Source organism: Plutella xylostella, chromosome 14 (genome assembly GCF_932276165.1).
Source record: "Plutella xylostella chromosome 14, ilPluXylo3.1, whole genome shotgun sequence".
NCBI lineage: Eukaryota > Metazoa > Arthropoda > Insecta > Lepidoptera > Plutellidae > Plutella > Plutella xylostella.
Window position 1 is genome coordinate 10,500,088 of NC_063994.1, and position 25,665 is coordinate 10,525,752.

The 25,665-nt window shown below is 36.2% G+C and overlaps 1 protein-coding gene and 2 long non-coding RNA genes across 17 annotated transcripts in view; 2 read left to right on the forward strand and 1 right to left on the reverse strand.

The window, feature by feature from the left end:
* The window catches only part of LOC105381404 (neurobeachin), a 462,556-nt gene that overhangs the window by 252,056 nt on the left and 184,835 nt on the right, over positions 1-25,665 (reverse strand). The window lies entirely within an intron of this gene.
* Positions 2,827-4,023, forward strand: LOC125489419. Its single transcript, XR_007266977.1, has 2 exons — positions 2,827-3,127; positions 3,496-4,023. It is a non-coding gene; the product is annotated as an uncharacterized LOC125489419 (long non-coding RNA).
* LOC125489417 lies at positions 10,994-12,815 on the forward strand. Its single transcript, XR_007266975.1, has 3 exons — positions 10,994-11,430; positions 11,841-11,956; positions 12,569-12,815. It is a non-coding gene; the product is annotated as an uncharacterized LOC125489417 (long non-coding RNA).

A 25,665-nucleotide genomic window follows, 5' to 3' on the forward strand; every position in this document is an offset into this window, starting at 1 on the left:
ATGTCTTAGCGTGACAATACGGACGGCCTATAAGTAAATAGATTGTATACGTTGCTATACCGAGAAGTCTCATGGATGTTTCATAATTCTTAATGGATGATAATAGAGAGCTTGTTATTTTGGTATGAAAACAACACAGCACAAGGCGACGATATGCCATAAAATTATAGTAGGTAGGTACTTACTAGTTGTATAGTATTTTAATAAATTGATCCAAGAACGTGTCATGTATTACATAGAAACGAATCGGAAATAAGTCACTGACCACAGTCGCAGAAAACCTAGTATAAATTTTCGGATATAATGGAATAAAACCTTATTTATAGCAAACTAGATAAAACATCTATAACTAATGGTGAAAGCCATACTTATACATTATTTATTATCATCTACGAAAGATATCCGGTGTTTTTCTTCTTCATAAAGTAGAAAAGCCGACGGGTTATTACGTTCTTCCGAATCGGCCGTATTTATGAACAACATCCGACGGAGAATAACAGGAAGTTTCCTATTTCTCGAGTAACAGAAGCAGTTTTGCTTAAATATCATCACGCCAATGCTAATAGTAACAGCAGCCCTTTTTGTTTTTGCTAATATTTTATTTTACTACTGACACATTCAATATTATGCGCAAAAATTAAATCATTCAAGTAATAACATTATCATCAAATTCCTGTCATGACATTTTTAGCTTAACTGACTTTTAACGACTGACCACCTATAATTCACCAATAAGGTATACCTTAAATAAAACCCAGGACCAGATTCCTGTATCATACGGTCATGGCCCTTCCGGAGTGGATGGCCGTTGGCAAGTCAAACACAGTCGGTCCGGTATTGCATGTTTTATTTCACATCGCGCCAGTTACACTACCAGGGCACCAGGGGGCGCTAGGTTAAATAAAATATTGTTTTTGTCACCGCTGCGGTGCGCGGTCGCTGCCGGAGAATTGAAACTGCTAGATTGTATTGGTCGGCTTCAATATGGAAATGTCTTTTGAAATAGAAAAGATACCTATACAGGCTGTTGTAAAAGTAGTATAGGAATACGAAAGAAGGCACATTCTGCTAACGTTTGTTCTACGTCATGGAGTAATTCAAGATTTTCTTTTTGCCTCTCCATAATATTTTTTTAGGTTAAGTACTTTTTAGAATGAAAAAAAATAGAATTTAGTTTTTTTGCTACAAAAATTACCTATAACAATTTTGTATCACCTTGCGTACATTGTTGTAACTAACCAACTTACATCAACACCAACGCAATAAACAGCTTACCTTTATAAAACCGCAAATTTGACTAGCTAAACTCCATTACGGCGCAGCAATTCAAAACCGGGTATTTGAGTTTCCCCACACGGTTACATTAGTACGGTGGGCAAATTTGCTGGCTCGAATATGGCAACACCGATAACAACAGTGCGATACGTGTACTCAGTGAGTTATGTTTGCCGCGCGGCTGTAAATATGCGTTGCATTCGACAATACACTGCTCTGTGGCTTAGCACGGCTCGCTGTTTGAATTAAAACTCGATATTTCGTCGGTTCTGTACCGGCTGGTTGTACTTGTAGTGTGAATTTAGCGTCAATTGAATGAATTGAAGTATCCGTAGTGGTAGTAAGTAGAATTGAATATGTTACACTGACGGGCAATGAAAAGGTTCCACTGAGAAAACACCAAATAATTCCTTAAAGGAAAAGGCTGGCTTAATGACGCCTTCTACAGCATTGAAGTACATTTAACAGAATCAGGATATTACCAACTAAAAACAGTAATATTTTTTCAAATTTTAAATGAAATTTTTGAAAAAGTTGGGGTTGTTTGGTGTCGGCATTTTGTGAGTGGGACTTTTTCATTGCCCGTGAGTGTATTTAAAAGACACTCCTTAGTTTTTTTTCTGTGTTTAAACACATTCTTAAGAATATGTGACAAGATTACATTCAGCTGTAACATTACTAACAAATGTCTATCATCATCGGCCGCAGCATCTGAGGTAGACAATATACTACTAGAGCACAAGAAAAGAAACCATAGCAAAATATGCTAAAGAAGAAAAAATGCAAAAGCGAACATTTAAAACAATTGCATGCGGTCACAAAGAGCGGGCCATACAGCCTTCAAGACCAGAAGGCGACCTATTTCTATCGCTTTATACGCGCCTGGTAGGTACTATGCTATATTGTCCGGGCATTTAATGGCGCCCTGGTAGAAAGGCTTGCCATCTGCCGACCGGAACACGGGAAACAGTAACGCGGCCTTATTGATGGCCGGAAGTACCGTCTGTCCGGGATCCGGATGCGGATGCGCCGCCATTGTGCGGTTGGTACCTGCTTGCGCTTCAAAGGTAGCCATAGACTCATAGAGGGATGCGTAAAGTCTAGTTGCACATATTAATAAATAGTTGCTAGAACTATAGTTGTGACAATAATAAATCAGAAATAAATACCTATTATGACCAAGAAGTTTTATAAGTAGTAAGAAGTAATAGTAAATAAGAAACTTAAAGCAGAAGAATAATAAATTCTCGGTATAATATAAACAGCATCTCAAAGTTATTTTTCAGATTTTTCACAGATGAGCGTATATAACTTCGTAAAAAGTATAGTACCTACTGTGTTTTTTTTATTGTTAGGTTAAGTAAGAAATTTGTCTTGTAGCCGTAGTAGGTTGTCAAAATGAAAGAAAATGCAAAACATAATAGAATTTCTAACGAGAATTAGCTTCAGAATTAGTTATTTGAATTTAGGCCTAATTTCACACCATTCGGTTAGGTTAAAAATACCTCGGTTTGGTTACATCATGGACCGTTAAGGTTAGTGAGTGTCCCACCCATAGACTTAGTATATACTAGCGTATAGACGAACAAAGCGAGCAAGGGAGAAGAAAATCCCTTACGGAAATTTGGCAAGATAGAAAAGGATAGCGAATATAATGAAACTGTGACTGGTTTTGAATGACAGAGCGTCACAATTCAGCACGCGGAAAAACAACCCCTTAGTATTTTGGATTTTTTGCGTACATCGTGGTTTATTTTCAGTAAATCTAAGTGTATTCAACAACGGTAACATCTTCTGCGAGTGATTGTGGCGTTAATCATAGAAATAATCCTGAAAATTGCACATTTCACAGGTAAATACCAAAATAGTCATCACTGCTACGACGCGTTTATTTTTGGTTAAAAATTGTCTTTTATCCTGTATTAAATATAAAATAATGCCAATGCTGTTGTTTACTTTCATATTTTGTGTATGTGGAAGTCCATTTGTTAATAATTTCCATGATTTTAGTGGATATATTTTTCATCAATTTATTTTACATGTACGCTAGGGATTGACTCAAATGAATCGATATCATTATCGATATTTTATCTTGAATGTTACCTATGAAAATAAATGCTAGCTTGCGTTTACCGTCTCGGATCTGAACCATTTTGTCAGGGCAAGGTACATCTTTTAACAAATACATAAACTAATTATTTTCTATAATTTGTCCAACAGATTCCCTCTATAGATACTATAATAAGACGAAAGTGGTTGAAATTAGTTGGACGCGTTGGTTGGAATCCAAAGAAGAACACTACCATTTGCAGCAATTCGACTTAAGAATGAATGTGAACTTAATAATTTAGGAAACGAAACTGGAATGAACCAGTTAAATTAATAAATATGTGGTAACATCTCAAACACGGCCATCCGAGGCAGAGCCAGTAATATGGGTCAGACAGATAATATAATATCTAAGATTTTTCTGTTTAAAAGTCAATAAAATAAGGAGCGATGAAAAAAGGGGTTTCATTGTTATTTATGCATTTTTTTACACTTTGTCAAAATTATAATCTGGACAACAACAGTCTATGGAACAACTCTCTCCAAGGGTCGCACATCGAACTTCAATAACTTATCGATGGTCCTCCAAAGTAAAGAAAGGTACATCACTAGCTAATGCACACACTGAAAAATCAAAATTGGTCACGTTTTATCGAGCTGTCAGTTCGTCTATACGCTAGTATATACTAAGTCTATGGTCCCACCATGCCAAATCAAGGGGTTAACTCCCTTGATCGGGTTATAAACTTAATTGCTGCTGTGGGGTTCCGCTAAGACTTGGTTAAGACCGGTAACCAGGCAACGGGTTGTTGACTTTTGATACACCTGTCAAGAATTCAAGATGGAAAAATGAACAGAGCCTTTGATAAACAATATACGAACTAGATGTTGTGTGACATAAAAAATGAAGAGAAATACTGTCTGGGTTTTATATAATGTCAAACCGAGATAAAAGTTTTAATTTAATGTCCTAACCTAACTTGGAACCGCAATATAGCAACACAAATTGATGGCCCTACCTAGAAATCGAACCCGGGATCCCTGGGTGATTTAGCTGAGCTTCTACCACTAGACCACAGAAGTAGATATAAGAAGTTAAACCTAATGACTTAATGAGAACTATAGAATTAAGTGAAAAATCTTCTAACAAAATATTTTATTTAAGACCTTACTTAGAAATTGAGGTGTTATTTGTTGAGTCCTTTCTTTTGCACTGACACTCCATCTAGTTCGTTGTATTGTTTTTCAAAGGGCATGGCGTAATTATATTATTTTCAATGACGGATGTCAAGTAAAACAATCTCGATAGAAATAGTAACCATGGCAACCTCAAAACCAAAAAGTTTGGTTGTTTGAGGTTGTTTGACATTATAGAGACATAGACACCAATTTCAATGAATATGACAGAATATTGAATGAAGTGTGAGTGAATGATTCACATAATGCTTGATTTATGAATGGTTTATTAGATTTTCGTCATGGGACTCATCCAATTAACAAGGGTAATAATCCTTAAACGCGTCGTCAGCAAATCCGTTATTGAGACTGTAACTAACAGAATCATGAGAAACCAGGTCTTAGTGCACTAAAGGGCAATCTAATTAGCATCGGATGTACCAAGCTTACATAGACCGTTAGGAAGTAGCTACAAGTAGTTAGGTAGGTATATATGATTATGCGCAGTCATCTCATCACATGGGCACACAGTATGTAGTCCTGGTGTGCAAAATGCAAACAGTAATGGATACGTTAATTTGCAATCAGGCAGGTTAGTGCAAATATCATTGTTTGCAGGAGGTATTTAGACTTGCCTAATGAATGCTCTTGTGTACCTATGTAATGCTCGTATGTATCACTGTATTATTCAGTGACCAGTTGATTATATGTCTCACACAACTTTACAAATATCTATCTGGTGTATCGGCCAATATTTTAGAGCCTTCTGTCAGAAAAGAAGTGTTAAGAAAGAGGTGAATTTTGGAATTAAAAAGTGTAGTGTCCATTTTTATACATTTTTTTAAGAAAAATTATTTTTTATTTTTCCTCTCCTACACAATATGATTCCTAAGTAAACAATTTATTTCATAAACAATACAATAGTATGTTCGAATCAGCTCGGCAGATCCTGAATGCCTCATTTTGAGAACTAAAGGCGGTCCGGTCCGGTACGGTAAATTTCCCGGGCGCCCGGTCGTTGCGAGGAATGCGTTTAATGGCCTCCCAGATGTCACGATAATATTAGGCTGGGATTTTTCCAACACCATTCAACGAGATTTGTGTTAGGAAAGGAAGGTTCTAGGAGCTTTGGCTATCTAGTGTTAGTATAGGTTGGTTGGAAGAAATTGCTTCTTGGCAATAAGCCCGCCTTTGTGTATACACTACTCTTAAGTCCCATTTTTGTAACTGTGTTTTGTAAATATACAATAAAGTGTTTATAAATAAAAAAATATATATTTTCTTAAAAATACACCGAATAACTTTTTATTAACAACCAATTCAATTATTATCAGTTTATAGACAAGTACCTACAAAAGTGTAACCGTGTTTATATCGATGACTACGACTTTTAGTACCGTTTAAAAATACACCCCGTTCGTTTTATAAAGGCATCTCACATAGGATATCAACTTCAACGTAACAATAGCAAAATATGCAAGGAAATTTAAACCTCAAAGTGAAGTTCCAATTCGAAAAATGTAACTCGATGGAGATCGGAAACGGCCGGAATATTGCAATATGACCTGATATATTATATTCCGAGAATCCAATGTAACGGTTCGCAGCCCTGGCCGAAAATAAACGGTTTATTTTCAAGTGTTGATAGAATCAGAGCCGAGAAAAATATTCAGTAGGATTAGATACCAGAGAAAATCAACGTTAATTTCCTTAAATTGCGAGATTATGATTACACTTGTGTGCGGCATAGGGCATGCAATACCGGAACTATTTTCAATACCGGTATTGAGTTCCGGTATTGCAACTCAATACCGGGATCCCGGTATTAGTACCGGTATTATATTTCCTTGTAATAAATGGCATATATTGTGATTAAAGGTCGTATAGGTCAAAATAAAACGAGAAAAAGCAATGAAATTCAGTTTTTTGTAATAGATTTTTACGAGAATTGAGTATTAGAGTTTAAATTTACAATAAATTATTATTTTTACATCCAGTGTCCGTTTACGCATGGACAACAGTAGTATCAAACGGCGGAAAACTGCATCAAACGGTTGGAAACAAGTGCGCTTTCACAGAACTATATCTTAATCGCTTTATTATAGGCTAAAAAAGTCCAATTCCGGTATTACTTCAATACCGGTATTAACTTTCAATACCGGTATTGAAAAAAGCGTGAATTTTGTCCCTGATACCGGTATTACGAATACCGGTATTGCGGTATTGCATGCCCTAGTGCGGCATAACATTATAGGTAGGAATAAATTTTATGATAGTCACTGTCCCTATATTAATATTATATTTAATTTTAATACAGCTCGCCATACTCAATCTACAGAAGTAGATTTCATATAAAATTTTACCCTGTCACTCAATCATCTATCATTCTAACCAGACACACACGACATGCAAAATCATTTGTTCCCCAACTATCCTCTACCTAAGACAGATTTAATCTAATTCACGATCCATTACTAGGACTTTAGCGCAGCGAGGAGCAACCGAGACGGGAAACTGAAGACATCTGTTGCAGAAGTTCCCATTTAACTTGGTGAGGAGCGAATGCATTTCACATTATCGTCTCGCCGCAGCCGCTTTGTGAGCTGCTTAGCAACTATGTGCGCCTAGTACAGGTAGATTAAACTGCTAGTATGTGTAGGAGGTCTAATTTGGCTTGCAAGGAGGGGAGCATCGGTTTTGTCGGCAGCTGGAGTTTCGAATTGTTACAAAGGCAGGTCAACTGCGGTTTTAATCACTATTGGTATGTGCGTTCAATCAGTCCATTTGCTGTGGCGGAGTTTTGTAGTAGGATGCTGGTTTTGTTTAAAATGCTCTTACGTGGGGTTCTCTGTAAACTGTAATTCTACTGCAAATATTACCAATCGTACGGTATTTTTTTCAGCTTTTAAGGATTATGGTGGCATATAAGTTATACCTCGCATACAGGTTTTTCAACACGAGAGCCTACTACTGAAGCGGATAACACTCTTTGTGCAATCAATATAATCTCGCTCTGTCCTCGGGCGCCATTTTTTTTTACTGAAAATAAATTGAATTTCACATCACAAAGAGCAGCGAACTACAAAAGGATTGAGGGCAGCGGTTACAACTCCTATGTCAAATCAAATTCGTGAAAAGAACATGCAAAAAATATATTTCAATCAACTTTTTAGCTTTACAAAGCCATGCAAAAGGCACAGGAGTGCAGACTACTGCGGGTTTCATACAAGCCTGGTACACCTACCACATCGGGAGGTGACGGAATTTTCATGCATCGCCGCCCGCCCTTGATTATGTGACATTTTTAGGGTTCCGTAGCCAAAATGGCAAAAACGGAACCCTTATAGTTTCGTCATGTCCGTCTGTCCGTCTGTCCGTCTGTCCGTCTGTCCGTCTGTCACAGCCGATTTACTCGGAAACTATAAGTACTACAGTGATGAAATTTGATGGGAATATGTGTTGTATGAACCGCTACAAAAATATGACACTAAATAGTAAAAAAAAGAATTGGGGGTGGGGCCCCCCATACATGTAACTGAGGGATGAAATTTTTTTTTTCGATGTACATACCCGTGTGGGGTATCGGTGATGCATGCTAATTAACTCTTTCAACGATTTTTGGTTTGATCAAAGTATCTCTTATAGTTTTTGAGATAGGTTGATTTAACTGTAATTTGCTACGGAACCCTTTGTGCGCGAGCCCGACTCGCACTTGGCCGGTTTTTTTTTCACCAAATCCATTCAATCCATTTTTTACGTATTTTAACTTTGTGGTGGAAAGGTAATATGTTTTATCAACAAACTGATATGACTAATATGATGGTGACTTATTTATTATTATAACATTAATCCGAAAACACAAAATAAAATAAATCATATTCTCCCTGTCTCTACATATATTCTTGTCCTCTCTACTCTACCTTTTCTAAAGAAAAAAAAATCTCTCAACAACACCAAATATGAAATCGTTATTGGATATTTAATCAGATACTTATATTTGACCAAATCATACGATTTACGTCACAATGACCCAGACAAAGTCGGATCTCGAAGGGCATTGATACAGGTTACAGGGGTCGTTCTCCTAGAATACAATAAATTATCCATATAGGTAATACAGAACTAGCTTTATATACAAACATATTCATTATTATACAAATCTATCATCTCTCTTATACCTTAGAAGTTTTAACACGTGAAGAAGTTTCGTGGAACAGTAAGTAAGTACCTAAGTATATAAATATTAAGCAAGTTAAACTCTCCGAAGGTAGGTATGTCAAGTCACGCCTTTTTCAATAATTAGATATAATAATATGTTTTTGGGCCCTCAGCAGTGCTCAAAATGTTACTATAATTTTTTTATTAAAAATACTTTATTTTTAATACAGTTTATTTATTATATTACAATTATTGTTTTTTTTATATAAATTATTGAGTCAACATTTACAGTAAGCCATTCGGTTTCTAGAAAAAAACCCTCGGGAATTGTGGAAAAAAGTTGCCTTTGCAAGCAAAACCAACATCGTCAGAACTCCTCCAGTTACTAGGACATCATAATAAAACCAGAACTTTGATCTAACTAGCTTGCGGGCTCTCCAAACATCATTAACTGGAACAATAATCCCGCACTACATTACAGAGCGACCCAAATACTTCGCAAGTTGCTTGTGCTCGACGCCGTGAGTCTATGCGGCTCTGGTATTTTCTGGAGGGTCAGCGTTATCTTGTAGATTTATTAAAAAAAACAACACCTTAGTGACCCCTATAGTTATTCATAACGAAGCAAAGCGAAGCCAGAAAAACCATACTCACGGGGTTCGGCATAATGGGATGGCAGATAAGTATTTTCACGGGAAATCCCTATCATCACAATGCCAGTAATATCTTCGATATGCATCATTTTTAATCCGCAGCAACCTAAGTCAAGGGACCAGCACTGGGCATGTTCCGGCCACAAGATTACGGCTTAGGGTGCACTAAATAATGCAGAATCCAACCTGACCTGGCCTCCATTTACGGTTTGGATTCCCTACGCGGTCTTAGGACGACTCACAAATAGAAAGGTCGATCTTAATTGGGCACCGGTAAGTACCAACTCATGTTTCCGAGACCAAATTCTGGAGGGAAATAGCTGCTTCAAACGCACAGAATACTTGTGCAAACTTAACTAGGTTTTCGGACCCTTCTAATTAGTTTGGCCTATATACAATTTTTTTTTCGGGAAAAAGGCTGAAAAAGTATATGGTTAAGATTATTTAGGTAAAAATAATCATGATTATTGTTTACAACTTTTTCCATGAGTGTTTTATTTCCTTTGTGTATTTAATAAATAAGTATGCATTTCAATATTATCTATTAGGAAAACTTGTTTTCAAATCCTGTACCTTTATAATATTGCTTTAAAGACCGTAACAGACACCATAAATAAACTTTCTTATTCTTTTATAACGATTTAAGCTTTGAAATGGACACAATGCCTGACAAAGCAATACAATAGGGACCGTTGCGCCGACCGGCTGTCATCCACGCAAGCAATTTGTCACCCAGCAGTACCAGGAACGCATGAATCAGGAGGATGTCAACACGCGACGCGTGAAACGTAATGGAGATGTCATCTTGAACTTAAGATGTGCTTTGCGGTGGCAGATCCACATTACCCGCGTCAGTCAATCTGAATTTAACCGAGCATATTACGGTTACCGATCGACATGCCTCGATACCAGGCTCTCAGCATAACTAGGGTATTGCACAGAACGTACCAAACAGTCCGAGACGTCCCTCGAGCTATAATCCTCCAAAATTGAAACTCAATAGAAACTATTTTTGATGATGCCAAAAAATAGTCGTGAAATAGTCATAAATAGTCGTGTTTTCCAAAAAAATAGTCGTATCATACTTTCGGAGTTAGAGCTATACTTTATGGAGGATTATAGCTGGAGGTCTCCAGCTATAATCCTCCAGTCTCTTCTGAACGAACGGTAAGGCCTATCGACTTGGTTAAGGTCTCAAAAAATAGTCGTGAAATAGTCGTAATGACATGCCAAATTTCAGAAATAGTCGTCAAAAGATAGCAGAGATATAAAGGTACTTTGCTGCAGCCCTGGTGGAGGATTATAGCTGGAGGTTTTGAAAATATCGAATATCTTTGGAACTACTATGACTATCGGTTTGAATTATGTCTCAAAAAATAGTCGTGAAATAGTCGCTTCTATTTATTATAATTTTAAGCTTGATAAAAGCTGTTAAATAATTATATCAAATTCTTCATACAAATCAAAGTGGACGAGAATGCCAAAGCAAGCCAGTACACAAAAATAATAGCACCGTAGCATTGAAGTACTCATGTCGAATTTATCTATAAATCATTTATTTCGTCATACTTTGCATCAATAGCATCTAAACTAATCTTGGGTATGACATTTTTTTGCTCTTAGCCTTTACCTTACTGTGTACAGAGAAAACGTATGCCTATACACGCACACATTTATCTCTGTTATCTTGACAAACGATAGCGATGACGACTACGGCGATGTAGTACCTAGGTCAGTTATTGTCATCCCTTACTATCCCGTGATCAGACAAATATTGCTATCCTTGTCTCCTTTCTAACCAGCATGCATCGCACGCATAGAACGCGTGAGCGACCGCATAACATCTTGACAAGCTATAGCAAACCGGTATTTATTACGTCCCTTATGTGACCGCCGCCGCGCGCCGCCACCGGTGAAGTTGGGGTTAGTATTTTGCATGTTTTGTTTGATAATTTGTTTACAGTTTAGTGCAAACTATGGTCACGATCGGTGTTATTGTTGGTTGTTAAAATATTGTGAGTGCTCTATACGCAAATGAATATTCAAGATGTTATATTCTAAAAGATATTAGTGGATGCAGATAAGAGTGTTTAGTGAGTGCTATGTTTGAATATTGCAAGTAAGTATCCTTTTTAATACTCAATATCAAAGCAAGCCATCCCATTTTGTTATGCTCAGCTTATTTATTAACATGATTTTTTATTGAAGTAACGTAGCCAAATTATTTTTTTAATATCTATGCTTAATATGTATGGGGATTGTTATTAAATTAGCAATTTTACACTATGAGCGAGTAAATTGTGCATACATGCAATCAAGGCATTCATGTACATATCTTAGTAGATACGAAAATATGTGGGTATCATCGATTACCTACATATGGTAGTCCTGGTTAAATGTGGATATTTACCCCTCAATAGCAAAAAAAGGCGTTATTGTTTGTATTTCTGAATGAAACTAGGAAAATAAATATATGTATTAAAAAAAATATGTGTAACCTACCTATAAGCCTACCCATTATTATTTCAGGTGAAAACACAGCCTATCAATGTAATGCGCCGATAAATTATCATGACTCCATTGATGTAATGCGCTTAAAAACTGCAATGGCTCCGAATACATGATTACCAGATAACAAATCCTGGGTAAGAATTTATCACTATTTTCATATGGTATTGTGCTTATGCTAGGCCTATACAGTGTTGTGGTGCTGAAGTTGATAAAGTTATAACAGCCAATTTACTTGTCAAAACTCATTTGTACCTATCAGCTACAAGCGACAAAAACGTGTTTCTGAACTAAATACCTATGTAAGTAATTCACACCCTGTGAAATTTCATGCAAGTTTCAAACGCACCGTCCGACCAAACCGGTTTTGGACAAAAGCCAAATTGTTTTCTCAGCTATCTCTTTCGCTCAAAAACAATAGAGGTCGGTTATGGGACATATATATATATATATATATATATTGAAAAAGGCGAATACACTAATGAACAGTATTTCTACTCTACCCTTTTCGCACAAAAGTTCGCAGTTTCAAGTAATTGTTGCAATAAGTTACTGATAAGAAATTTTACTCCACTGTTTGCTGTGGTCTCCAAATGACAATAAATTACCAAACAAATAGTCTAGGTAAAATAACGTTATTACTACTCGTATCTACCTACTCGTATATCATATATATATATGTATATAATATTTAAAAAAAACAAATATTTTTATTAATAAGACGTTAATTTGCCTTATTTTTTTTTCAGCGCAGCTTACGTGTGTTCTTCAATAACGTCGCAAGCTACAGTGGCTGTTGATAATTTTTGCAAGTTCTACACCTACAGGATTTAGTTATCTGGGCATTATAGATACCCTATAATCACCTACGAAGTTATTTAGGTATATTTATTAAAACCATTATACAAGGTGTGGCAAAAAGGGTATACTAAGCTGAAAGCTACATGTGCAGCATGGTATATCTAAGCCCGAAACTGAAAACAGAATTTAAATATTCGCGAAAAAGATATATCATTTTTCATAGAAACTTAGTTGGTCACGTGACTTTTTACTATGGAGAATAAAAATAATTAAATCCTAATCTACCTAAAGATTGTTTAATGAATAACTTAAGTATAAATAAAAGTACTTTCGGCCTGTGATTGAAATTAAATGAGTTATATTTCATTATGACAATAACCGTGATTATACTTACCTAAACCTACTAATGAACAATCTGTGATTACTTCAACTTAAGCTTATTATGATATAGGCTAGAAAATAATTATTTTTTAATAGTGAAATAATTACATATTTAAGTTCATACCATGTTTTTTTTATTGAACTACGTCAATATTATATTATTACTTAGCAATAAAATAACTGTGATTATTTTAAATTAAACTAAATATGTTTATAGGTAATAGTCAAATAATACTGAGATAATTGTATGAAACCTAATCTACCTAAAGATTGTTTAATGAATAACTTAAGTATAAATAAAAGAACATTCGGCCGGTGATTGTAATTAAATGAGTTATATTTCAAACACCGTATTTTATTCTTATCGCTTGAGTGCTACCCTGTACTGCGTCTTCAATAAAACTAATCCCAATTTCACCGGCGGAGGTGGCGGCCACATCAACGCTAATAAAAAAACAAGACAGCACTATTTGTGTGATCCCGGGATAGTAAAGGACGTAATAAATACCGCTTTGCTATCGCTTGTCAAGATGCAACCGGTGACACGTTCGTTCACGCGTTCTATGCGTGCGATGCATGCCGGTTAGAAAGGAGACAAGGATAGCAATATTTTTCTGATCACGGAATAGTAAGGGATGACAATAACTGACCTAGGTACTACTTCGCCGTAGTCGTCATCGCTATCGTTTGTCAAGATAACAGAGATAAATGTGTGCGTGTATAGGCATACGTTTTCTCTGTACACAGTAAGGTAAAGGCTAAGAGCAAAAGCAATAAAATGTCATACCCAAGATTAGTTTAGATGCTATTGATGCAAAGTATGACGAAATAAATGATTTATAGATAAATTTGACATGAGTACTTCAATGCTACGGTGCTATTATTTTTGTGTACTGGCTTGCTTTGGCATTCTCGTCCACTTTGATTTGTATGAAGAATTTGATATAATTATTAAACAGCTTTTATCAAGCTTAAAATTATAATAAATAGAAGCGACTATTTCACGACTATTTTTTGAGACATAATTCAAACCGATAGTCATAGTAGTTCCAAAGATATTCGATATTTTCAAAACCTCCAGCTATAATCCTCCACCAGGGCTGCAGCAAAGTACCTTTATATCTTTGCTATCTTTTGACGACTATTTCTGAAATTTAGCATGTCATTACGACTATTTCACGACTATTTTTTGAGACCTTAACCAAGTCGATAGGCCTTACCGTTTGTTCTGCAGAGGCTGGAGGATTATAGCTGGAGACCTCCAGCTATAATCCTCCATAAAGTATAGCTCTAACTCCGAAAGTATGATACGACTATTTTTTTGGAAAGCACGACTATTTATGACTATTTCATGACTATTTTTTGGCATCATCAGAATTAGTTTCTATTGAGTTTAAATTTTGGAGGATTATAGCTGGAGGCACGTAGTCCGAGGTGTCAATGTTGCGGTTCAGCGGTCACTCCAACCCTTGTAATGCAATGTAATAAATTACCAACAGATGGCGTTGCATACCTTGCCAGAAACAAAATAATTCTCATAGCAAAATATTGAACAGCTTTCACGTTACGACGGTAAGTATATAGAAAATACTTACCTAAAATACTCTAACTCACGTAACAAAAATGAAGTGCTTTCCCCGCATTTCCCGAGCCATCAGACTTACCTGAAAGGAGAAGATTAAGATTATTGATAACATGGCAAAAATGGTTCAAACAGTTGTAAAATGGCTGCCCCATCTAGGTTCCGTAACGAGGCATTCGTAGACGATCAGTCTTAATTGTTTTTGGATAGTTTCCAGCGCAAATCGCTGCTATCGTTTGCGATTTCGAGCCAAAATTAATCTCTCTGTGGTTTAATAAAATAGGTGCCGTGGTCGCGTTGAAAACGGGGATTCAGCGAAAATTTAAGTGCAGCGTCAATAATATAAGTGTTATTTGCTTGCTGAAAATTGCAAATCGAATACATTATGTTAAAATAGCGGAGCTTTTAAATTTAAGGATAAAAGAGCTCTGGGAGAGTTCTTAACCACCCGCCTTATAAGTGGCGTATCATATTAGATCATAATGCAATAACAATAGTTTCAAAACTGCAATGAATTTAATTTCGCTTGTTACAACTATTTTCAACAAAAAGTAACGTTTGCAACAACAAAACAATCAACAGAACCAAGTAATAAATGTCACACTGAGTACTAGAGCGACATGACGGCAGAGGATCTAACGGGGTCGTCCCGCGTGTTTACTGGAAGCCTTCCAAATACCACCAAGCCACTGCATTCGGCTATCCGTTTGCGAATCGCGATACAGTTAGTTACCTTCGGCCGTGAAGTTTAAATTCCGAATGCAGGTGTATTTTCCAACTTTCGTTGGTTATTTATTTATGTCACTATGTTGTTACATGTAAAGATCATGTAATGATTTAACATGACAGTAGATAAATTAAATCTATATGACCTACATTATTTAAATAACATAGATACCAACACCGTTAATGGATTTATGGTCGGCCCAGCACAAGTATGTCTAGTGTTCAACTGAAATTTAATTGTTCTGAAGAAAATGAATTTTAAATATAAAATAACTAACTAACATTTTTTATTTTCTGCTTCCTTAAAAGCCAAAGTAAGTAACTTGAATCAACCACACCAGGCGACTATACGACCCAAGAGGTGTACAACGAAAACCAATTACCAGGACATGGATTAATTTAGATCTAGTATTGCCAATAGAATCAGCTTGATAGCTTGGGCGATGTGATTGCGATACACGGGAAGTGGAAAAATATGCAACCGACAACACAAGTGCTGGGTAATTGAAGTTTCTGAAGCCCTAGTGGGAATATTTGTACATCGTGAAACTGTACGTTAGATTTGCGCTCACTCTTGAAAAAATATAGCAGTACTTAATCTGTGATTTGTTTCCTCTAAGTTCACAAAGATTGTTCCTGTTGAGGTATCTGGTTTTCATGGATTCCTAGTTAAAAATTAATATTCAACCGAATTATTTATTCACTTTTAAGAAATAGTGAGTCAATCAGATTGAATCAGAGTTCCCGTTTCCCTAGTTTCAAAGACTGCTTGATTGCTGAAGCCGTAAAGGGTTACTCGCTGATGTATGTATATAAAATGTCTTTGAACGTGACTGTACCATACAATATGACAAAATATTGAAGCTTGAACATCAACCAATCGGGTGCGTATTGCGACGTACGAGTATAAAATCGAAATGTATAATTTCACATTAATAACGTTCACAACATATAATTTATTTATTTATTTATTTATTCAAAAAGGAACACCAGCAGCTTAAACAACTTACATTACTAAATCATTTCTTAAAATTCTAATTTTGTTGTAAAAGCCTATTAAAGGTGTACACAACATTCGTAAAATATCTATGACAACCTAAATAAAAATCTATATAAAATCAACAATGTTGACGTTAAATAAAATAAAAGGTTTATCTAAGTACTACGTATACAGAGATCACAGTAAGAACACAAATATTTATACTTTCAAACTAAACAATAAACTAAAAAAACAAACAATAAGGTAAGTATTAAGAACATAATTTTATGCATTGAATTTTTTTCTTGAAACAATTATAGGAATCGTGAAAAATGTCAAGATTATCATTATCCAATTTGTTACTATAAATGTTATGTAGATCACATAGCCTATTTATTGGTGAATGTGAGCCTAAATTTGTACGCGGTTTGGGTCCACACATTAGTTTTTTGATTGGGTACCTCGGGTATTTGAAGGGGATTGGAAAGGAAATACTCTCAAGAAGATCAGGACAGTCTATAAGATTATTAACAATTTTATAAAGAAATAAAAGGTCATGGGTCTCTCGCCTATTGCGTAATGATTTCATTTTAAAAAATGTTAAGCGGTGATCATAAGGAGATTTATGAGACACATTTGGGGAAATAAAGGCAAGATGACGGGTAAAGGCTCTCTGTATAGATTCGATACGATGTGAGTTGACTGCATAAGAAGGACTCCAGGCAGAGGAAGCAAATTCGAGATGACTACGAACTAGGGAATTAAACAGGATAATCTTAGTGTCAGCTCTAAAGCCTTTACTTTGACGTTTTATAAAACCTAACATTTGCGCTGCTTTTTTAATTATTGAATCTATATGAGAGGAAAATTGTAATTTAGAGTCAATTATTATTCCCAGGTCACGAATCTCATTGACCTCTGTGACTGCATTACTGCCGAGAAGGTAATCGAAGGAATGTGGAACTTTTTTACGTGTGAACTTAATGTGAAAACATTTTTGAGCGTTAATCAACATACAATTAGTATCACACCATTTTAAAATATTATTAAGATCGTTTTGAAGAAGCCAGTTATCGTCGGAAGAAGTTATGGTACGGTAAATTTTTAAATCATCGGCAAACATTGAGTATTTACTATATTGAATGTGATGGGTCAGATCGTTTATAAAAGCAAGGAAGAGAATTGGACCCAAATGAGAACCTTGAGGCACACCGGACTCAGCATAGAAGAATTTAGATTGAAAACCATTGATTGAGACAAATTGTTCCCTTTTATCTAAGTATGAAGTTAGCCACTTTATCAATGAATCATTTACACCAATTATTTCAAGTTTTTTGAGAAGCAGGGAGTGACAAACTTTGTCAAATGCACTAGTAAAGTCGATATAAATTGCGTCAACTTGCAGACCAGCATCGACTTTATGGGACAATTCACTAATGTAACTAACCAGATTTGTTTCGACTGAGCGACCTTTCCTAAAACCATGTTGTGATTCACTTAACGCATGATCTAGATTTTTTGTAAGAATTGGACAAACGATGGCTTCAAATAATTTAGCAAAACAGGACAGGATAGAAATAGGTCTGTAGTTTGTTATTAAGGTGATATCACCTTTTTTATGTATCGGAGTGATTCTAGCCCTTTTCCACTCTGTCGGAAAACTACCATCTTGTAACGACTTATTAAAGATAATGCACAATGGGAGGGCTAAGGCTATAGCGCAACGTTTTACTAACAACGGATGAATGCCGTCCGGACCTGCTGATTGAGATGCATTAAGTTTATTTATATGTTTAATTATTACTCTTTCGGTTATTCCGTAGTTAATATTGGTAGTTGTAGGGGCGGTGTGGTTACTGTTATTAGTACTGGCAGAAGATGAATTATTTTTGTTGTAGATGTTAGAAAAATGAGTGGCAAAAAGATTAGATATGTCTGATGTGTTGTTACCAATTAGGTTATTGAGATGCATCACTGTAGGTATAGTCGAAGCTCCTTTGCGCTTGTCCTTCACATAACGCCAAAAAGCTTTGGGATTAGAATGAATTTCGTTCTCCAGTCTGCACTTGTAATCGGAGTAGCATTTATCTAACAGTTTGTGACATCGGCTACGCAGTAATTCATATTCAAATTTGTCTCTAGGATTTTTAAACTTTTTGTATTTGTTTCGTAACTTGTTTTGTTCAGCTAGGAGACATATTAGTTGTTTAGTGAACCATGGAGGATATCTTGACATTTTTCTGGTTCGTTTGGGTACAAATTTATCAATAGCAGAGATTAACCTATCCTTTAGTATACTAACCATTGAATCTACATGGTCACAGTTAGAAAATTCGGAATGCCAGTCGGTAGAGTTTAGTTCTAAATTAATACTATCAAAGTCAGCCTTGTAATAGTTGAGTGTTGGGCGTTCATTAGATTTTAAAAATTGAAGATCAGTAAGTGGGAAGTTCAGTAACAAACTAGGATGTAGTTTGTCTAGTTTACTTAAATTTTATTTATTTATTTATTTATGCTTTTATTGCACAATTTACAAAAGTAGATGTACAATGAGGTGGACTTAATGCTAAGAGCATTCTCTACCAGTCAACCTGCAGGAGGTTCAGGAGCAGAAAGTAGGGAAGTGCAAAAAAATAACAAAAATCACAATCAATCAATGAATCTCACAAAAAAAAAACCTACACAAAATCTACCATAATTATACCTACATATATAAAAAAAATATATATATAAACCTATACCTAACATTCTAATAATATATAATAATACATTTATATATACTTATACATACACATATATATATATATATATATATATATATATATATATAAATATTAAACACTAAAACAGAGGTACATGAAAAGGCTGTAATTAATTATATCCTAACTTGTTGAGGTAATGAGACCGAACTAAGGATTTAAAAAGTGCACGACTGGGAGCCTTCCTGATAGTCTCAGGGAGATCATTCCACAGACGGACTGCTGAGACAGAGAAGGAATGTAGCATAAAGCCAGACTGATGTGATGGTAATGATAATAAAAGGTTGTGGGAGGAGCGGAGGTGTCGGCTATGAGTGTCAGACAAAAAGTTAAACATGGACTTTAGGTATGGAGGGGATTTGGGTTCATGGAGGACAGAAAACAGAAGACAGAGAATACGTAAATTTCTCCTATCTCGGATAGGAAGCCATTTCAACTTGGCACGGTAGCTGGACACGTGATCATACTTCCGTAGACCGAAAATGAAACGTATGCAGGTGTTCTGCAAGCGTTCCAGTTTATTAAGGAGTGCCTCGGTCACATCCAAATAGCACACGTCAGCGTAGTCGAGAATGGGTAAGAGAAGAGAGGTGGCCAGAGAAAGCTTAGTCTGAAAAGGTAAAAAGTTTTTAAGGCGTAGAAGAGAGTGCATCGAAGCGTAGATCCGACGCGACACACTGTCAACCTGTGGGACCCAACTCAAATGTTCATCGATTATGATTCCAAGGTCTTTGACTGTAGATGTAAATGGAATATTACATCCATCGAAAACTAAGGGAGTTGAAACTAGGTCATGGTTTGACATTAATTGAGAGCTTCCAACTATTATTGCCTGACATTTCGTAGGGTTTACCATAATGCCGAACCGATTTGACCACTCTAGTATCCTGTTTAGGTCTCCATTTAGATGACTAATAGCCGAGACGAGGTCATCAATTTTCAAGCGGAACTGAGTTTTCAAGATTACTTATATTACTAAAAATGAGATCTAACGTTTTATCATCAATATTGCGAGTGTTATTTATTTGGTGTAAGTCATTAGCATTTATGAAATCTACTAAAGCGTAACCTAAGTTATTGCTATAATTATTAGGAACCATATTATGTTGAGAGTCTAGGTTAAGACTCCAGTTAATAAAACTTAAATTAAAATCGCCAACTATAACAACATCATTAGTATTATGAATAACATTATTGGCATTATCTAAAAATGTATTAAGTGTATTAATTTTTACAGGTGGAGGGAGATATACAGCGCAGATTGTAATTTTTTTAATAACATTTTTTACTCTTACATTTATTGTAACCCATAAATCTTCACAATCGCTTTCCCAATTATGAATGCGAGAAGATTCTATGTCACGAGAAACAGCTATCATGACACCTCCACCATCTTTTTTTGCAGTACTAGTTATACGGTCTCTACGATATACAACATACCTATTATCAATAAATTCTGAATTACCTATATTTGAGTTGAGCCATGTCTCGGTAAAGACAATAATTTTATAATTGTGACGAAGAATATTGTTATAAACATCTGTTGTTTTTGTTTTTATGCCTCTAACATTTTGATAATACATATCCATATTTGAAAAATTTAAACAATAAAAAACGTTAATATGGTTAAATAAGAAAATAACTATACATTCTAATTAATTTCATGTAAGCAAGAAGTATTCCTTATCACCAGGATTGGAGAATATTCATCTTTTCGTGCTTGTATTCGTCCATTACGTACCCAAACAAATTTGTACGATAACTCCTTGGCCTTCTTACGTACTTCCGCATGGAGCGACTTGTTCGTCGGCGTCAGGTGCTCGGCGACGTAGACAGGCGAGCTGGGTCCATCGTAGCCAACGTGGCTTGTGCTTAATTTGTTTGTAGGGTTTTTTCTGTTGTAACTGGATACTGCAGCGATGAGAGCATCACGGTGGCGGGTACTGCGAAGCTTAGCTACGACTGTTCGGGGTCTTGGGTTTTCCTTATTGAGCTTAGCAACTCGCGTGACATGGAGGACATCATCGTCGATATAATGAACGTTACGTATAACAACAAATCTATATTTTCATAAGGTATAATAATAATAATAATAATAATAATGATAATAATGTCCTCCTAGCCGAATTTCGGCCACGGCGGCCAATCTCAATTGAGATCAGCCATCTACGCAGGAGTAGATTATAGTGCCCAAGTGTGTGCGCAGTACACAGGAGCACTCTCTGTTCCATCACTCTCATAGCCCAATGGGACGGATTGACCGACACGACTGGAGAGAGCTAGGCGCAGGACCGACTGCTTTACATGCCCATCCGACAGCATGGATCGTTTCACTGTTTCGGACATCAGGTGATCAGCCTTCTATGTCCTAACCAAACTTAGAACCACAATTTAGAAACACAAATTGATGGTCCCACCCGGGAATCGAACCCGGGACCTCTGGGTCATGAAGCGAAGCTTCTACCACTAGACCACAGAGGCAGTCATAAGGTATAAGATTCAATTGGTATAACGTACATTTCATATAATATCAATGTTCGTCGAAACCAAAACGAAGCGCAGCGAAGCGGAGCGGAGCGTCTCCCAACATAGCTTCAATAATAATAACGCTGTGAAAACCCCTAGTACCAAAACCTAAAGATAGGTGCGACGACGAGCAAAGCGAGCAGGAGCGTGTTAGGTGCACATGTTCGTCGAAACCAAAGCCACCATAGCTTCAATAATAATATATTTTTTTGTTCATTATACATAATAATATTATATCCGTTGAATAATATATGTTATAAACGTTATACATTTTAATAGATATATCAATTGAAATTATACTTTTTGAACGTTATCCTTTACGAAATTATGTATTTAGTAATTATACCTTCCGTTTGTTATACACAGTGAATGTTATTCTTAACAAATTTATATAATATGAGCGTATACCTTGTCAATGTTATACTTTTCGTTTTCAGACCTCATATTACTTACCCCAACCAATACAGTACAAGTGCAAATAATACCCTCCACTCCCACATCAATAACATATTTACATATCGTTATAAATAAACGACAGAAGTCACATAAAATATTTGTGTAAAGTGCACTGGGTATTCGTTTGGTCCCAGTACAATATCTTACACACAACAGTTGCCTATCTATATCTTTCTTATTCATGTCAACTTGATGGCTCTAGTGCGTTGATTTTTAAAAATATAAGGTCCTTATGAATTACTTATACACTCACGGGCAATGAAAAGGTTCCTCTAGGAAAAGTACCAAATTACTCCTAAATGGAAAAGGCTAACTTCATGACGCCTTCTGCAACATTGAAGTACATTTAAAAGAGCATCAGGACTTTACCAACTAAAAACTAAACTTATTTTTTTTTCACATTGAATAAAATGTTTGAAAAAATTGGGGTCGTTTGGTGTTGACATTTTGTGACTGGAACTGTTTCATTGAGCCCGTGAGTGTAATATAAAATTTTATATTGTATGATTCTAGTATGGACTATAGATCTTTTCAGCTTCCGAATATGGATACCTAAAGAATAAAGCCCAAAAAAGAGAAGTGAGATGAGCAGGTATTGGTTAAGGTAAGGCTAATCAACATGGCGAGCCGGATTATCCGGAGGTATCCGAGTTGGCTAAACTCCATTTATAAGTCAATTTATTAAGCGCAGATTAGTGAAGAACTTTCTTTGATTGAAGACCTACCTAGGTATATATTTCCTATCTGATCATTGTTTTAACGAGAGTATATAGGTACGGTCAGGTGCAGAGAAACCTGACCCCCCTCTGATAGTAACAATGCTTCTGAGGGGGGTCAGATTTATCTGCCTCTTACTGTACTACATAAATAAGAGTTTCATCTATGTTGATAGGTAGAAAATGTCTCAATTGTATAATTTCAAAAGAGATATGTATCTCTCAAGTCACCTATCATCCGTCAGTTGATTATAAAATTAAAGGGTTTGCGCTGAGGTTACATACATTATCACTATAAAGGAACCTGCCCCCGGTACACCTTGGGAAATCGTAAGATTGGGGAATAGTGTCACCTCCATTAGACATGCTAAGAAAAACAAATTATATTCTTTATTCCTATTTATTAAGTACCAAATGAAGTAACATGGGATTACTCATATGTCAAAATAAGATACAATACATTATAGGTGTAGGTGGTGGCTAAATTCTAATGGTAAAAGCCCGAAAAAAATTACCCATTTTCATAACTCCTTACATTTACCAACTCATGTTGGTAAATCCTAAGACTTACTGGTAAATCTTAGGATTTACCGTAGTTCGAGCATTTACAGTAACGTATATTAAAACATTCCCAACCGATCTTGATATCAGTTAGGATGAAGATCCTTCACGGAGGATCTCAGCAAAACTAATTAAAAACTGACATGGAAGCGCCAGTTCAAGACTTTCTCAAGTTGTACAGATTCAATAGTAGGATACCTGACAGTCAAAGTTTTACTACGTAACTTCAGTAGGTATACAATACGAGTGACTGACGACCGAATGGTGAAATTATAGTGACATTTTGTTAAAACTCGCATGAGACACTGTGATTCCGGCTTAAGAAGAAGAAACAGATTTCTGTAAACGAGGCTTATTGCTCCCGACTGTCATTTGATTACAGCTCCAGATAGCGTGGTGTCAAAACTTTCCTGTAACACTTAAAATAAATAAGATTTATCTAATAGCAGAAACGACTTAAAAGTTTCCCATCTGCCGTTCTGTTTGTAAACAGTGTGTCTTATCGGAAATGGTGGAGCTTAATGGGGGAACTTGAGAAAGCAAGTTAAATTAATATTTAAGCTGTACCAGGATCTCATGAGTGTAGCAAAAATATGTTTGTAAGATTTTTGAACAAATAATGGAAAATATTAGACCATGACAGCCAGCCACTTAAACTTTTACCCACACGGTATCAAACGCTACCATTGACTTATATATTACTAGCGTAAGGACAGGCCCAGCCGCTCTAGAAAATGACACCCTCGCGTTGGCCCTAAAACCTCATAAATCTGTCATAATTTGTAAGAATTTGGGGCCAGCGCGCGGGTGCCATTTCCTTTTGACAAAACGTTCTGACGGGCGTATCCTTCCTTTTGAAATCATTGAACGCTACCATTAGCAATCAAAACTCCTTAAACAGCATTGCCTATCTGTCTAAACTGACATAACTTGTATGCATCTGAACATAGAACCACGCGGACTCGGGTGTACCTACTCAATGGATTTGTTTGACAGAAAAGTGATGCTACTTAAGGATTTTTTATTGCTTCGATAAGTTGGTTATATGGTAAGTTAGCAGCATTATAGTAAGTCACCGACACGCTAAGAACTAAAGCACTCTGTACTAAGAATGGAAATCAATTCTTGGACTACAGTCCCGGCCGGGCGGGTTTCTGCAGTGTTTTATTGAAATTCTCCGCCGCGACAACTTGGCAACGGGTTCGAGTCCCGGGGGGTCCGCTCTAAAACGACTTTTAAACATTTTCTTTTAGTGTCTTCGATACGTGGGATTGGTGCCCGTGATGGCTTTCGAAATTTAGATTCTAAATAAATTGGGATTGTGTAAAGAAGATGCATAGCATATTAAGGTTGTGTTGTGTTGTAAAGGTATGTAAGTAGGTACATATAGTAAGTGAAAAGCAGGTATTATTGAACAACTGTTCATCGTCTTTAGAAAATTCAAGGAAATAAATGCTTCATCATAAGAACTTTATTGAATTGATTATGTGAACATAATTTTCAAAAGTCGCAAAATTAAAGTTTTTTAGAATGATATTAACACACACTCACGCCTTGTACTAATGTACTCCCTTGCGGGGTAGGCAGAGGTGCATTGCTGCACCCACTTTTCGCCAGAGTGTTCTGTTAGTCCCAATGTAATAGGGGGCGGGCCTATTGCCATTATACGGGCACATCCAAGACCCGAGAACAAATATCTGTGTTTAAACAAATATCTTCCCCAGCCAGGAATCGAACCCGGGACCATCGGCTCAGTAGTCAGGGTCACTAACCGCTATGCCATTCGGTCGTCTAAATCGCAAAATTCAAGTTTTTTAGAATGACTAGCTGAGTATACCTCTATCGGCATACAGTACTAGTTTTGCAACACCCAGTAGTTTTGTACAAGTAGATAGACTAGGTACCTTTAAAAGCAAACTGTCTGCAAGGCGCGACTGTTGGGCGCCTCCTATTAGGTACTCAACAAACTACAGGCTGCGGCAGAAATCGGAACTACGAAAAGATTTAAAATTTTACGTATTTACTGTACCTATGAACTATGAAAACGTAGGTACATAGTATATAATATGCATTTATAAAATCATTAACCTTAAGTAGTCCTGAGTCCAGACTATAAAGTAGGGTTATTTTATCAAAACATAAATTTGAGATAACAACAACTCTCCACGTTGCATAAAACAATATTACTTCAAAATTTCAATGGAAAACCTAGAAATGTTTACGTACTTTAGAAATAATATTTAAGTACCAAAAGTTCCCGACTCCCGAACTCCCGGAAAGGTCGACTGCAGACAAAACTCGGAAACTCAGCAGGAGATGAAATAGTTGAAAACTATCAAGAAACACAACTTCGCCCGCA